The sequence below is a fragment of the Salvelinus alpinus genome, chromosome 11, assembly GCF_045679555.1.
Source record: "Salvelinus alpinus chromosome 11, SLU_Salpinus.1, whole genome shotgun sequence".
In the NCBI taxonomy this organism is placed as follows: Eukaryota; Metazoa; Chordata; class Actinopteri; order Salmoniformes; family Salmonidae; genus Salvelinus; species Salvelinus alpinus.
In genome coordinates this window covers 54,537,305-54,553,298 of record NC_092096.1, presented here as the reverse complement: position 1 = coordinate 54,553,298, position 15,994 = coordinate 54,537,305, and the positions used below count along the sequence as shown (strand labels likewise).

The window sequence follows — 15,994 nt, the reverse complement described above, 5'->3', positions numbered from 1 at the left end:
TTGGTAGTTCCAAGCTTCTTCAGTTTAAGAGTGATGGAGGACACTGTGTTCTTGGGGACCTTCAACGCTGTTGGAAATTTTTGGTACCCTTCCCCAGATCTGTGCCTCGACACAGTCCTGTCTCAGGGCTCTACGGACAATTTTTTCTACCTCATGGCTTGGTTTTTGCTCTGACATGCACTGTCAACTGTGGGACCTTATATAGACAGGTGTGTGCCTTTGCAAATCATGTCCAATCAATTGAATTTACCACAGGTGGACTCCAATCAAGTTGTGGAAACATCTCAAGGATGATCAATGCAAACAGGATGCAACTGAGCTCAATTTCAAGTCTTAAAGCAAAGGGTCTGAATACTTATGGAAATAAGGTGTTTCTGTGTTTTATTTTTTAATACATTTGCTAAACTTTCTGAAACCTGCTTTCACTTTTTCATTATGGGGTATTGTGTGTAGATTGATGAGGGAAAAATATAATTGAATCAATTTTAGAAGAAGGCTGTAACGTAACAAAACGTGGAAACAGTCAAGGGGTCTGAATACTTTCCGAATGTACACACCCACACAGACACACTCACTCACACCCTGACTAAAAGGGGGGGGGGGCAGGGCAGTCTGTGTTCATCTTTGATGTGTAGGATGTAGCTAGTTCAAGTCAGGATGGGGGCAGCCATGGTAGTATGGAGGGTATTCTCTTTGCCCCTGACCATGCTACCTTGCTGGCTTCTCATTGGTCCTGCTGGAGGTCACCACGGGGGTCAGGCCCGAGGACTTCAAAGCCGACTGGACTCCCAACATTTTTAGACCAACTTTATAATATAGAGTACCTCAGTCTGCACTGTGGTATGGTTATCAATGCAGTAGACGTTGTAGTCATAAACTCAGCAAAAAAAAGAAATGTCCTCTCACTGTCAATTGTGTTTATTTTCAGAATACTTAACATGTGTAAATATTTGTATGACCATAACAAGATTCAACAACTGAGACATAAACTGAACAAGTTCCACAGACGTGACTAACAGAAATTGAATAATGTGTCCCTGAACAAAGGGGGGGGGGGGGGGTCAAAATCAAAAGTAACAGTCAGTATCTGGTGTGGCCACCAGCTGCATTAAGTACTACAGTGCATCTCCTCCTCATGGACTGCACCAGATTTGCCTGTTCTTACTGTGAGATGTTACCCCACTCTTCCACCAAGGCACCTGCAAGTTCCCGGACATGTCTGGGGGGAATGGCCCAAGCCCTCGCCCTCCGATCGAACAGGTCCCAGACGTGCTCAATGGGATTGAGATCCGGGCTCTTCACTGGCCATGGCAGAACACTGACATTCCTGTCTTGCAAGAAATCACGCACAGAATGAGCAGTATGGCATGGTCATGCTGGAGGGTCATGTCAGGATGAGCCTGCAGGAAGGGTAACACATGAGGGAGGAGGATGTCTTCCCATGTTACGCACAGCGTTGAGATTGCCTGCAATGACAACAAGCTCAGTCCGATGATGCTTTGACACACTGCCCTAGACCATGACGGACCCTCCACCTCCAAATCAATCCCGCTCCAGAGTACAGGCCTCGGTGTAATACTCATTCCTTCGAAGGTAAACGCGAATCCGACCATCACCCCCGGTGAGACAAAACCGCGACTCGTCAATGAAGAGCATTTTTTGCCAGTCCTGTCTGGTCCAGCGACGGTGGTTTGTGCCTATAGGCGATGTTGTTGCCGGTGATGTCTGGTGAGGACCTGCCTTACGACAGGCCTACAAGCCCTCAGTCCAGCCTCTCTCAGCCTATTGCAGACAGTCTGAGCACTGGGATTGGGATTGTACGTTCCTGGTGTAACTCAGGCAGTTGTTGTGGCCACAGGATGTACCGATCCTGTGCAGGTGTTGTTACACGTGATCTGCCACTGCAAGGACGATCAGCTGTCCGTCCTGTCTTCCTGTAGCGCTGTCTTAGGCGTCTCACAGTAATTTATTGCCCTGGCCACATCTGCAGTCCTCATGCCTCCTTGCAGCATGCTTAAGGCACTTTCACGCAGATGAACAGGGACCCTGGGCATCTTTCTTTTGGTGTTTTTCAGAGTCAGTAGAAAGGCCTCTTTAATGTCCTAGGTTTTCATAACTGTGACCTTAATTGCCTACCGTCTGTAAGCTGTTGGTGTCTTAGCGACCGTTCCACAGGTGCATGTTCATTAATTGTTTATGGTTCATTGAACAAGCATCGGAAACCCTTTACAATGATGATCTGTGAAGTTATTTGAATTTTTACGAATTATCTTTGAAAGACAGGGTCCTGAAAAAGGGACTTTTTTGTTGTTGCTGAGTTTAGTAGTTATGTTCTCGATGTGCACACACACACATTCACACACACACACACACACACTTTGTATGTGAGAGTGTGATCCCCCATTCCTCTGTCTCACTTATCCTTTCCTCATTGATTAGTTCAGCTTCTAAACGTGGGAATAGTTAGAAGTTCACAGTCTCACTCACATCGTCCTACAGCACCCTGAACACCCCTGTGGAATAGAGAGAGAAGACGTGAGTAGAGGGAGGATAGGTGGAGAGAGAGGGAGGAAGGGTGAGAAAGTGAAAACTAATTAAAGTTTAGTTTTAATTGCGAGTTCTGCTGGTTGCCGGTGGGAATTCTCTGATTCCAAGAGGGATAACCTTCCCAGGTGTGTGGGAGAATTAGAGAGGGGAGGCGGGGGAGAGACGTCAAACTAGGTCTCCGTGCTCCATATGGTTTCTCTCTCCCTCTGTTTCTCTCTCCACTCGTTCTTTCTCCCTCTCGGCTTCTCTCTCTCTCCCTCCCTTTCTATTCTCAGGTTAAACAAGGCAACGGTGTGATTCAGAGGTTGTTGAGACTCGTGGCTGTTTGTTTGTTGGGCGACAGCTGCACAGTGCACACCCAATAGGCCTGGCCACATCAGGGGTGTGTACGTACAGATTTGTATGTGTGTGTGTTCTATGTGTGTATGGTACTGTATGTGTGTGTTTAGTGTGCTGGTACAGTGCCTCAAAGTATTCACACCCATTGATTTTGTCCCACATTTTGTTGTGTTAAAGCCTGAATTTAAAAAGGATTCCATTTATATATTTTTTGTCACTGGCCTACACACGATACACTATAAGGTCAAAGTGGAATTATATCTTTTGAAATTTGTATAAATTAATACAAAAGCTGAAATGTCTTGTGTCAATAAGTAGTCAACCCCTTTGTTGTGACAAGGCTAAATATGTTCAGGAGTCAAAATTTGCTTAACAAATCACATAATAAGTTGCATGGACTCACTGTGCAATAATAGTGTTTAACATGATATTTGAATGTCTACCTCATCTCTGTACCCCACACATACAATTATCTTTAAAGTCCCTCAGTCGAGCAGTGAATTTCAAACACAGATTCAACCACAAAGACCAGGGAGCTTTTACAATCCTTCTCAAAGAATGGCACCTATTGGTAGATGGGTAAAAATAAATGTATAAGACATTGAATATCCCGTTGAGGATGGTGAAGTTATTAATTACACTTTGGATGGTGTATCAATACACCCAGTCACTACAAAGATACAGGTGTCCTTCCTAACTCAGTTGCCGGAGAGGAAGGAAACCGCTCAGAGATTTCACCATGAGGCCAATGGTGACTATATAACAGTTTAATGGCTGTGATAGGAGAAAACTGAGGATGGATCAACAACATTGTAGTTATTCCACAATACTAACCTAATTGATAAAGTGAAAAGAAGGAAGCCTGTACAGAATATAAAATATTCCAAAACATGCATCCTGTTTGCAACAAGGAACTAAAGTAATACTACAAAGAATGTGGCAAAGCAATTCACTTTTTGTCCTGAATACTTTTGAACATTTATTTTTTATTTCACCTTTGTTTAACCAGGTAGGCCAGTTGAGAACAAGTTCTCATTTACAACTGCGACCTGGCCAAGATAAAGCAAAGCAGTACGACAAAAACAATAACACAGAGTTACACATGGGATAAAAAAACGTACAGTCAATAACACAATAGAAAAATCTGTATACAGTGTGTGCAAATCCAAGTAAGGAGGTAAGGCAATAAATAGGCCAATAGTGGTGAAGTAATTTAGCAATTTACACTGGGGTGATATATGTGCAGATGAGGATGTGCAAGTAGAAATACTGGTGTGCAAAAGAGCAGAAAAACAAAAACAAGATGATGTAGGTAGTTGGTTGGATGGGCTATTTACAGATGGGCCGTGTACAGCTGCAGCGATCGGTAAGCTGCTCTGACAGCTGACGCTTAAAGTTAGTGAGGGAGATATGTCTCAAACTTCAGTGGTTTTTGCAATTCGTTCCAGTCATTGGCAGCAGAGAACTGGAAGGAAAGGCGGTCAAAGTAGGAATTGGCTTTGGGGGTGACCAGTGAGATATACCTGCTGGAGCGCGTGCTACGGGTGGGTGTTGCTATGGTGACCAGTGAGCTGAGATAGGGCTAGCTTTACCTAGCAAAGACTTATAGATGACCTGGAGCTAGTGGGTTTGGCGACGAATATGTAGCGAGGACCAGCCAACGAGAGCATACAGTTCGCAGTGGTGGGTAGTATATGGGGCTTTGGTGACAAAACGGATGGCACTGTGATAGACTACATCCAGTTTGCTGAGTAGAGTGTTGGAGGCTATTTTGTAAATGGCATCGCCGGAGTCAAGGATCGGTAGGATAGTCCGTTTTACGAGGGTGTGTTTGGCAGCATGTTGCGAAATAGGAAGCCGATTCTAGATTTAATTTTGGATTGGAGATGCTTAATGTGAGTCTGGAAGGAGAGTTTACAGTCTAGCCAGACACCTAGGTATTTATAGTTGTCCACATATTCTAAGTCAGAATCGTCCTAGTGATGCTAGTCGGGCGGGCGGGTGCGGGCAGCGATCGGTTGAAGAGCATGCATTTAGTTTTACTAGAATTTAAGTGAAGTTGGAGGCCACGGAAGGAGTGTTGTATGGCGTTGAAGCTCATTTGGAGGTTTGTAAGGGCCAGATGTATACAGAATGGTGTCATCTGTGTAGAGGTGGATCAAAGAATCACCAGCAGCAAGAGCAACATCATTGATATATACAGAGAAAAGAGTCGGCCCGAGAATTGAACCCTGTGGCACCCCCATAGAGACTGCCAGAGGTCCGGACAACAGGCCCTCCGATTTAACACACTGAACTCTATCTGAGAAGTAGTTAGTGAACCAGGCGAGAATACAAAGTGTTATGTTTGGGTCAAATCCAATAGAACGCATTACTGAGTACCACTCTCCATATTTTCACGTATGTTATGGGTATGCTAGTAATCGTTAAGGACTGGGCTGTTTTTCAGGATAAAAAATTAACGGAATGATGCTAAGCACAGGCAAACTCCTAGAGGAAAACCTGGTTCAGTCTGCTTTCTACCAGACACTGGGAGATGAATTCACCTCTCAGCAGGACAACAACATAAAACTCAAGGCCAAATATACACTGGAGTTGGTTATTTTATGTCTTATTTAACCAGGCAAGTCAATTAAGGACAAATTCTTATTTACAATGACGGCCTAGGAACAGTGTGTTAACTGCCTTGTTCAGAACGACAGATTTTGACCTTGTTAGCTCAGGGATTCGATCTAGCAACCTTTCCGGTTACTGGGCCAACGCTCTAACCACTAGGCTACCTGCTGCTTACCAGGAAGACAGTGAATGTTCCTAAATGGCTGAGTTACAGCTTTGACTTAAATCTACTTGAAAATCTATGGCAAGACCTGAAAATGTTTGTCTAGCAATGATCAACAACCAATTTGTCAGTGCTTGGAGAATTTTGAAAAGAATCATGGGTAAATGTTGCACAATCCAGGTGTGCAACACTCTTAAAAGATTTACCCAGAAAGACTCACAGCTGTAATCGCTTCCGAAGGTGCTTCTACAACGTATTGACTCGGGGTTGTGAATACTTATGTAAATGAGATATATTTCTGTATTTCATTTTCAATAAATCTGCAAAAATGTCTAAACTTGTTTCCACTTTGTCATTATGGGATATTGTGTGTAGATGTGTGAGAGAAATGATTTAAGCCATTTTAAATTCATGCTGTAACAACAAAATGTGGAATAAGTCGAGAGGAATGAATACTTTATTACGGCACTGTATGAATGTCATGTGTAGTTGAGTGTGTGTGTGAGGTTTTGCATGTGAATGTGTTTGTAGTTCTATCTGTGTACAATATACTGTATATAGCATATCAGTGTACCTGTGCACGTGACATTAAAACTTAAAACACTCCCCGACCCATATGTATTTTAGTGTACTGTATAGCATTGTGCACCACAGTGCAGCTACAGCATGCATTGCATACTGAGTATAAATTACACTTCTAAAAATACCCTGTAAACCAGTTCACCCCCTCCTTACGCCCTGGGCCGGATAACTCCCTCCCTGCTCGGATCGCGCCACCCTGTCATGAAATGCAAGCTGTTCCTGTTGTACATTCCACATGCTAAAGGAATGAACCAACTCCCCAAAGAAGAGGGGGTGCTCCATTTTTTTGTCCCAAGGTAGCCCCTTGTATAAACGAGATGATTCCTAGCTAACTCCTATGTGAGGTTAGGTGTGTAGTTTAAAGTAGTTGTGTCATTGTTCCGTTGGGCGTTCCCCAAGACTCTGTCCCGAGGTCCCTTTCATTTTGCTTTGTTGTGCGTATCTGTGTGTCTTGTGTGTGTGTCTGCACAAGTGCATGCGTTTGTGTAGTGTGTTTGCATTGAAGCGTGCCCGCGTTTGTGTGTGTGTGTGTGGCCCCAGGCTGTTGTCAGGCAGATCTGAGTTAGCCCAGCTGGCTCGAGTGTAGGTAGCAACGTACCTCCTGAAGGAAGAAAAGAGGAGGAAACAGAGCACGCGCATTCCTCAACGCACACTGAACATGGCCACAGGGGGACTGCAAGCACAGCAAGACTTCTCCTCCCTTCCCTCGTTCCTCCCACTCTAACTCGTATATCTCTCTCTTTCTGTCTCTCCCTGTTTCATACTCCTCATCCCCCCTTTCCCTAATACCCCTCTCTCTATCTCTCTCTGCCTGCTGCCAGACCATAGCAGGGAGATGATCCCGGGAATAATTCCAGAATGTTGGAATCCAGGGGATTATACTTAGATGGAAATCTTGAATGATGGAATATTTAGGGTTTAGCAGAAATGTTTTGGCTTTTTTGCTGTTTGGCTCTTGTGAGTGTGATGTCATTATTATGACATATGACCATCCCCTAATCCCATGCATACACACATAAACGCACACCAACACGCTCGGATAAACAGGCGCTTAGCCTAAACAGGAAATGCTGGGGTTTCCGTGTGTTTCTGCAGATGTTCTTTGTTGTGAGCTCATGTATGGATGAGATGGGTCACTACATTATGTACAGTGCCTTCAGAAAGCCTGAATTAAGAAATGGATTAAATAAATGTTTTTTCTCTCACTCATCTACACACACTAACCCATAATGACACACTAACACATACTTGAAAACGTGTTTTTAGAAATGTTTGCAAATGTATGAAATACACATAAGTATTCACACCCCTGAGTCAATACATGTTAGAATCACCTTTGGCAGTGATTACATCTTTCCGGGTACGTCTCTAAGAGCTTTGCACACCTGGATTGAACAATATTTGCACATTATTCTTGAAAAAATGATTCAAGCTCTGTCAAGTTGGTTGTTGATCTTTGCTAGACAGCCATTTCCAAGTCTTGACATACATTTTCAAGAAGATTTAAGTTAAAACTGTACCTATTCAGGAACATTCAATGTCATCTTGGTAAGCAACTCCAGTGTATATTTGGCCTTGTGTTTTAGGTTATTGTACTACTGAAAGGTGAATTTGTCTCCCAGTGTCTGTTGGAAAGCAAACTGATCCAGGTTTTCCTCTAGGATTTTGCTTGTTCTTAGCTCTATTCCGTTTCTTTTTATCCAAGAAAAAACGCCCTTGTCCTTGCCTGATGACAAGCATACCCATAACATGATGCAGCCATCGCCATACTTGAAAATATGAAGAGTGGTACTCAGTGATGTGTTGTGTTGGATTTGCTCGAAACATAACTCTTTGTATTCAATACAAAGTTAAATTGTTTGCCAATTTTTATTGCAGTTTTAATTTAGTGCTTTGTTGCAAACAGGATGCATGTTTTGGAATATGTTATATTCTATATAGACTCCCTTCTTTTCACTCTGTCATTTAGGTTAGTATTGTGGAGTAACTACAATGTTGTTGATCCATCCTCAATTTTCTCCTATCACAGACATTAAACTCTGTAACTGTGTTAAAGTCACCATTGGCCTCGTGGTGAAATCCCTGAGCGGTTTCCTTCCTCTCCGGTAACTGAGTTAGGAAGGACGCCTGTATCTTTGTAGTGACTGGGTGTATTGGTACACCATCCATAGTGTAATTAATAACTTCACCATGCTTAAAGGGATATTCAATGTATTTTTTGATTGTTACCTATCTACCAATAGGTGCCCTTCTTTACGAGGCACTGGGAAACCTCCCTGGTCTTTGTGGTAGAATCTGTATATGAAATGCACTGCTCAACTGAGAGACTGTATAGATAATTGTAAGTGTGGGGTACAGAGATGAGGTAGTCATTCAAAAATCTATTATTATTGCACACAAGAGTGAGTGCATGCTACTTATTATGTGACTTGTTAAGCAAATGTTGACTCCTGCACTTATTTAGCAAAGGGGTTGAACACTTATTGACTCAAGACATTTCAGCTTTTTATTTTTAATTAATTTGTTTAAAAAATAAAATAATAATCTCAAAACATAATTCTACTTTGACATTATGCGCTATTGTTTGTAGGCCAGTGACACAAAATCTCCATGGAATCCATTTTAAGTTCAAGCTGTAACACGACAAAATGTGGTTCAAGTCGAGGGGTGTGGATACTTTCTGAGTGAGGCTACATGACCGTAGTTTTGCATGGCTATGCTGAGGGAATACAGGCTTCATGTACACGCTTCTACTGTACAACTGAGGCATGATAAGTCACAGTGTGTGTGTGTGTGTCCTGTGTGTCTGTCTGTGTCTTGGCTGGCTAAGTGGAGGGCATAATGGCTGTCTCCACTAGCAGCAGTAATCAGTATAACTCCTGGACGCTCATTAGGTGTGCGTGTGCGTGTGCGTGCGTGCGCCCGCCGAATAACTATCAGTGGTAAGCAGAGGACTGCTCTTAGAACCGTAGCATTATTAGTCTGGACGGACCAGCCTCACAGACCTAGTCACACACACCTTGCCTGCAGTTATGTTCTAATGTGCTGGGGATTAGTAGTGCAACAGGGTGTGTTGTGACGGAACTAAACCCGTTTGTTTACTCATCGAAGTCAGGAAACTGACTTTCATACACTTCTCTAGAAGCTACACTTCAGTATGTACACAACTTACCATCAGATTCTGTCCGTGTGTGTCAGTGTGTGTTATTCAAAGCCGTTGTGTGCTTGTGTTACAGGTACAGGCGATACCTGGCCCACGCAGGTACACACCCACGCACAGAACACACGCGGTGGGAGGACGACTGTGGCAGGTGAGAGGAATAGAGGTGTGTGTGTGTGTGTGTCCTAATAGATTAGCACTGCTGTGTCAGTTGGTTGGCTGAGCCAGGAGCTGGAAATGGGCTGAGAGTCCCTTGTTGAAGCCAGACATCCCATTGTCCACCCCCCCCCCCCCCCCCCCCCCCCACACACACACACACACACACACACACACACACACACACACACACACACACACACACACACACACACACAGGCACAGGCACAGACACAGACACACATTCGCTTAAAGACTCACACGTACTGTACACACACCTGCTGGGTTCCTTGGAGAAGAGCTGAGCTCCATTCTGTCTCTATTCAGGGGAGACGAAGGAGAAGAGTGGGAGGAGGGAACGGAGCATGCGGAGTGGGGGGAGGGGGGAGGGAGTCAGTCACTCAGACAGGTATTCACACAGCTCAGGTCATGCTGGGAGGGAGGGAGGGAGGGAGAGATAGAGAGGACAGCTCAGGTCATGCTGGGAGGAAGGGAGGGAGGGAGAGAGAGGGAGTGATAGAGAAGGGGGGAGGGAGGGAGGGATAGAGAGGGAGGGATGGAGAGGGAGGGATAGAGAGGGAGGGAGGGATGGAGAGGGAGGGAGGGAGGGAGGGATGGAGAGGGAGGGAGACAAAGAAAAACAGATGATAAAGTAGAAGGAGGAGGCAGACGGAGAGATGAATAGTGATAGCCAGCTCTGTATTCTCCTGTCACCTCTTCCCTCTCGCCCCCCACCCCCTTCTTGTTCTCCCCCTTTCTTTGTGAACAGATGGGTGGAGGTATCCGATTTGAATGAAAGACGATTGAAAAGGAGGCTATGAAAAGACCACGACCAACAGCCAGCTCCACACACATACACACACCTTCACAATCACTATCACACACTCACTATCACACACTTTTGCTCGAACATGTGTAGCCTACCTGCACGAACACACACATACATATTCAACCTCTCTCTCTCTCTCTCTCTCTCTTCTCTCTTCTCTCTCTCTCCTCTCTCTCTCTCTCTCTCTCTCTCTCTCTCTCTCTCTCTCTCTCTCTCTCTCCTCCCTCTGTCTTTGTTCATGTTGCTTTAGTGCTCTGCCTGCTGTTCTCCCACTAGACTGTCTGTCTGATGGTGTTGTGATGTACTACATGTCAACATGACATGTTTCAGACATGTTGTGTACTGCACACTCAGCTTTGTGGATCAACCAGCTCTTGAAGAACCGCTGTAACCCCTAAAGTGAAGTGAGTGTGTGTCCGTGTGTGTGTGTGTGTGTGTGTGTGTGTGTGTGTGTGTGTGTGTGTGTGTGTGTGTGTGTGTGTGTGTGTGTGTGTGTGTGTGTGTGTGTGTGTGTGTGTGTGTGTGTGTGTGTGTGTGTGTGTGTTTGTGTGTGTGTGTGTGTGTGTGTGTGTGTGTGTGTGTGTGTGTGTGTACCGTATGAGAACGTGTCTGGTATTTGGTCCTCTATAGGTTGCTCTCTGGTTGAACAGGCTTTACATTTATCCACCTGTCATCAACAGCATTGTACACAGACGCACACACACACACACACACGCGCGCCGCACACACACACTTAAGACTTAGTGATGAGACGTTGTGTTTTGACAGAGAGGCCGAGGAATGAGATAAATAGGAGGAAGAAAGGGATGAGAGACAGAGAGAAAAGGGAGGGGGGGTGCCATTGAAAAGAAGGCCATTTGTACTGATTGTGAATTCATCACATCTACTATCACTCATGATAGATAGGTAGTATCTATACAGCGGATGTCTTTCTCTCTACCATGTGACATGATGACAGCGAGAACCAAAGGGAATGGGATATAGGACATTTTGGGAAAAGAGAGAGAGAGAGAGAGAGAGGGGGAGTGAGAGGGACGGGAGAGAGCTGGAGAGGGAGGGAGAAGGAGAGAGGGAGAGAGCTGGAGAGGGACAGAGAATACTAGAGGGAGAAGGAGAGAGCTGGAGAGGGACAGAGAATACTAGAGGGAGAAGGAGAGAGCTGGAGAGGGACAGAGAATACTAGAGGGAGAAGGAGAGAGCTGGAGAGGGACAGAGAATACTAGAGGGAGAAGGAGAGAGCTGGAGAGGGACAGAGAATACTAGAGGGAGAAGGAGAGAGCTGGAGAGGGACAGAGAATACTAGAGGGAGAAGGAGAGAGCTGGAGAGGGACAGAGAATACTAGAGGGAGAATGAGAGAGCTGGAGAGGGATAGAGAATACTAGAGGGAGAAGGAGAGAGCTGGAGAGGGACAGAGAATACTAGAGGGAGAAGGAGAGAGGGATAGAGGGAGAAGGAGAGAGGGAGAGAGAATACTAGAGAGAGAGGGAGAGAGAATACTAGAGGGAGAAGGAGAGAGGGATAGAGGGAGAAGGAGAGAGGGAGAGAGAATACTAGAGAGAGAGGGAGAGAGAATACTAGAGGGAGAAGGAGAGGGAGAGAGGTGTCGTGAGGAATAGCGCTGATACCAGTGCTAATTGAACACAGCTGTAACTCGTTAAACATTAATTGCCAATTAATCAGACTGCCTGCTCCCAGTTGAGTATACCTTTAAAAAAGAACAGAGAGAATGAGGGAATGAAAAAAAGATGGAAAAAAAATACAGAAATTGAATTATTTACAGCGTCAAGAGGAAAGCCTGTTTGAGTTCTCTCTCTTTCTCCCTTTCTCTCTATTTCAGTGGCTCTCCGCTTCCTTCTGTCCATTAATCTAGTTTTTTCTGCATCTCTTTCTCTCCGCTTCCCTCCTTTCATTCCCGTCTGCAGTCCTTCCTCTCTGTGGAGAGAAGGATCCTATAAAAGAGGAAGTGCTTCAGGGGAAACGGGGGATGAGGAGGAGGGAAGGAAACTGAAAGAGGGAAGAATGTATAGGACGGGGCATTGACTCACGCTTGAATGTGATTGGGAAGTATGCGTGGTGGGACTGGGTGTGAGCAGGGTTGTGTCCGTCGGTGTGTCTGTGCATCGTGCCTGCAGTAGACACCTGTGTGTGTGTGTGTGTGTGTGTGTGTGTGTGTGTGTGTGTGTGTGTGTGTGTGTGTGTGTGTGTGTGTGTGTGTGTGTGTGTGTGTGTGTGTGTGTGTGTGTGTGTGTGTGTGTGTGTGTGTGTGTAAATCAAATTGTATTGGTCTCATACACATGGTTAGCAGATGTTAATGCGAGTGTAGCAAAATGCTTGTGTTTGTAGTTCCGACTATGCAGTAAAATCTGACAAGTAATCTAACAAATTCACAACAACTACCTTATTCACACAAATACACACAAATGTAAAGAGATGAATAAGAATATGTACATATAAATAGATGGCCGTGCAGCGTAGGCAAGATGCAGTAGATGGTGTAGAATACAGTATATACATATGAGATGAGTAATGTAGGATATGTAAACATTATTCAAAAGTGGCGTTATTTAAAGTGACTAGATACCTTTATTAAATCCATTGATTAAAGTGGCCAGAGATTTGAGTCTGTATATTGGCAGCAGCCTCTATGTTAGTGATGGCTGTTTAACAGTCTGATGGCCTTGAGATAAAAGCTGTTTTTCAGTCTCTCGGTCCCAGCTTTGATGTCAGTACAGGTGCCTCGCCTTCTGGATGATAGCGGGGTGAACAGGCAGTGGCTCGGGTGGTTGTTGTCCTTGAGGATCTTTTTGGCCTTCCTGTGACATCGGGTGCTGTAGGTGTCCTGGAGGGCAGGTAGTTTGACCCCGGTGATGTGTTGTGCAGACCGCACTACCCTCTGGAGAGCCTTGCGGTTGAGGGCGGTGCAGTTGCCGTACCAGGCGGTGATACAGCCCGACAGGATGCTCTCGATTGTGCATCTGTAAAAGTTTGAGAGTGTTTTAGATGACAAGCCAAATTTCTTCAGCCTCCTGTGTGTGGGTGGACCATTTCAGTTTGTCCGTGATGTGTACGCAGAGGAACTTAAAACTTACTACCCTCTCCACTACTGTCCCGTCGATGTGGATAGGGGGGTGCTCCCTCTGCTGTTTCCTGAAGTCCACGATCATCTGCTTTGTTTTATTGACGTTGAGTGAGTGGTTATTTTCCTGACACCACACTCTGAGGGCCCTCACCTCCTCCCTGTAGGCCGTCTCGTCGTTGTTGGTAATCAAACTTACCACTGTAGTGTCATCCGCAAACTTGATGATTGAGTTGGAGGCGTGCATGGCAGTCACACAGTCATGGGTGAACAGGGAGTACAGGAGAGGGCTGAGAACGCACCCTTGTGGGGTCCCAGTGTTGAGAATCAGCGGGGTGGAGATGTTGTTTCCTACCTTCACCGCCTGGGGGCGGCCCGTCAGAAAGTCCAGGACCCAGTTGCACAGGGTGGTGTTCAGACCCCGGGTCTCAAGCTTAATGACGAGTTTGGAGGGTACTATGGTGTTGAATGCTGAGTTGTAGTCAATGAACAGCATTCTTACATAGGTATTCCTCTTGTCCAGATGGGATAGGACAGTGTGCAATGTGATGGCGATTGCATCGTCTGTGGATCTATTGGGGCGGTAAGCAAGTTGGAGTGGGTCTAGGGTATCAGGTAGGGTGGAGATGATATGGTCCTTGTCTAGCCTCTCAAAGCACTTCATTATTACAGAAGTGAGTGTCATTTAGTTCAGTTACCTTAGCTTTCTTGGGAACAGGAACAATGGTGGCCATCTTGAAGCATGTGGGAACAGCAGACTGGGATAGGGATTGATTGAATATGTCCGTAAACACTCCAGCCAGCTGGTCTGCTCTTGCTCTGAGGACGCGGCTAGGGATGCCGTCTGGGTCAGCAGCCTTGCGAGGGTTAACACGTTTAAATGTTTTACTCACGTTGTCCACGGAGAAGGAGAGCCCACAGGCTTTGGTAGCGGGCCGTGTCAATGGCTCTGTATTGTCCTCAAAGCGAGCAAAGAAGTTGTCTAATTTGTCTGGGAGCAAGACGTCAATGTCCGCGACAAGGCGGGTTTTCTTTTTGTAGTCCGTGATTGACTGTAGTCCCGGCCACATACGTCTCGTGTTTGAGCCGTTGAATTGCGAACTAACCAGACCTGGGTTCAAATACTATCTGAACTCTTTCAAATACTTTGAGCGTTCACTTTAGCCCGCCTGGAGTGCCAGGTGGGCGGGGTTTGCACTTGTGGGCCAGTTCTATTGGTTCCATTCCATCATGCAAACTCAATTAAGGACAGCTAAAGCATATTTCATGATTTTAAATAGTATTTGGACCCATGTTTGGTACTATCTTCCAGCAGACCAGACACGAGTCCCAAATGGCACCATGTCCCTATATAGTGCACTACTTTTGACCTGAGTCATGGGAATAGAGTCCCATTTGGGAAGCAGACAGGTCTGGCCTGTGGATCCAGTGAGTCTGGCTCTAACCCTGTTATAAAACTGATTACAGCAGCACTGATAACACTGTGGACTGTACACTCACTGACACACAATCACCCTCTCTCTCTCTCTCTCTCTCTCTCTCTCTCTCTCTCTCTCTCTCTCTCTCTCTCTCTCTTTCTGCTACCCCTACTTTTCAATTCAATTCAGGGCTTTATTGGCATGGAAAACATATGTTTACACTGCCAAAGCAAGTGGAATAGATAATAAACAAAAGTTAAATAAACAATCAGAAATGAACAGTCAACATTACACTCACAAAAGTTCCAAATGAAGAAAGACATTTCAAATGTTATATTATTGGATATGTACACTGTTGTAATGATGTGCAAATAGTTGAGATACTAAAGGGAAAATACATAAACATAAGTATGGGTTGTATTTACAATGGTGTTTGTTCTTCACTGGTTGACCTTTTCTTGTGGCAACAGGTCACAGATCGTGTTGCTGTGATGCACACTGTGGAATTTCACCTAATAGATATGAGAGTTTATCAAAATTGGTTTGTTTTCAAATTCTTTGTGGGTCTGTGTAATCTGAGGGAAATAGGTGTCTATAATATGGTCATACATTTGGCAGGAGGTTAGGAGGTGCAGCTCAGTTTCTCCTCATTTTGTGGGCAGTGTGCACATAGACTGTCTTCTCTTTAAAGCCAGGTCTGCCAGCCTTTCTCAATAGCAAGGCTATTCTCACTGAGTCTGTACATAGTCAAAGATTTCCTTAGTTTTGGGTCAGTCACAGTGGTCATGTATTCTGCCACTGTGTACTCTCTGTTTAGGGTCAAATAGCATTCCAGTTTGCTCTATTTTTTGGTTAATTCTTTCCATTGTTTCAAGTAATTATATTTTTGTTTTCTAATGATTTGGTTGGGTCTAATTGTGTTGTTGTCCTGGGGCTCTGTGGGGTCTGTTAGTGTTTGTGACCAGGAACAGCTTGCTTAGGGGTCCCTTCTCTGAGTTAATCTCTCTGTAGGTGATGGCTTTGTTATGGAAGGTTTGGGAATCACTTCCTTTTAAGTGGTTGTAGAATTGAACTTCTCTTTTCTGGATTTTGATAATTAGCGAGTAT

At 44.9% G+C, this 15,994-nt stretch overlaps 1 protein-coding gene across 2 annotated transcripts in view; it reads left to right on the top strand.

Moving 5' to 3' along the window:
* Window positions 1–15,994, top strand: part of LOC139534451 (lysine-specific demethylase 6B-like) — a 165,273-nt gene that overhangs the window by 63,986 nt on the left and 85,293 nt on the right. For both annotated transcript variants that reach the window (XM_071333614.1, XM_071333609.1), the window contains exon 4: window positions 9,484–9,558. The gene's annotated coding sequence lies outside the window, so the exon portion shown is untranslated. The remainder of the gene's footprint in view (window positions 1–9,483; window positions 9,559–15,994) is intronic.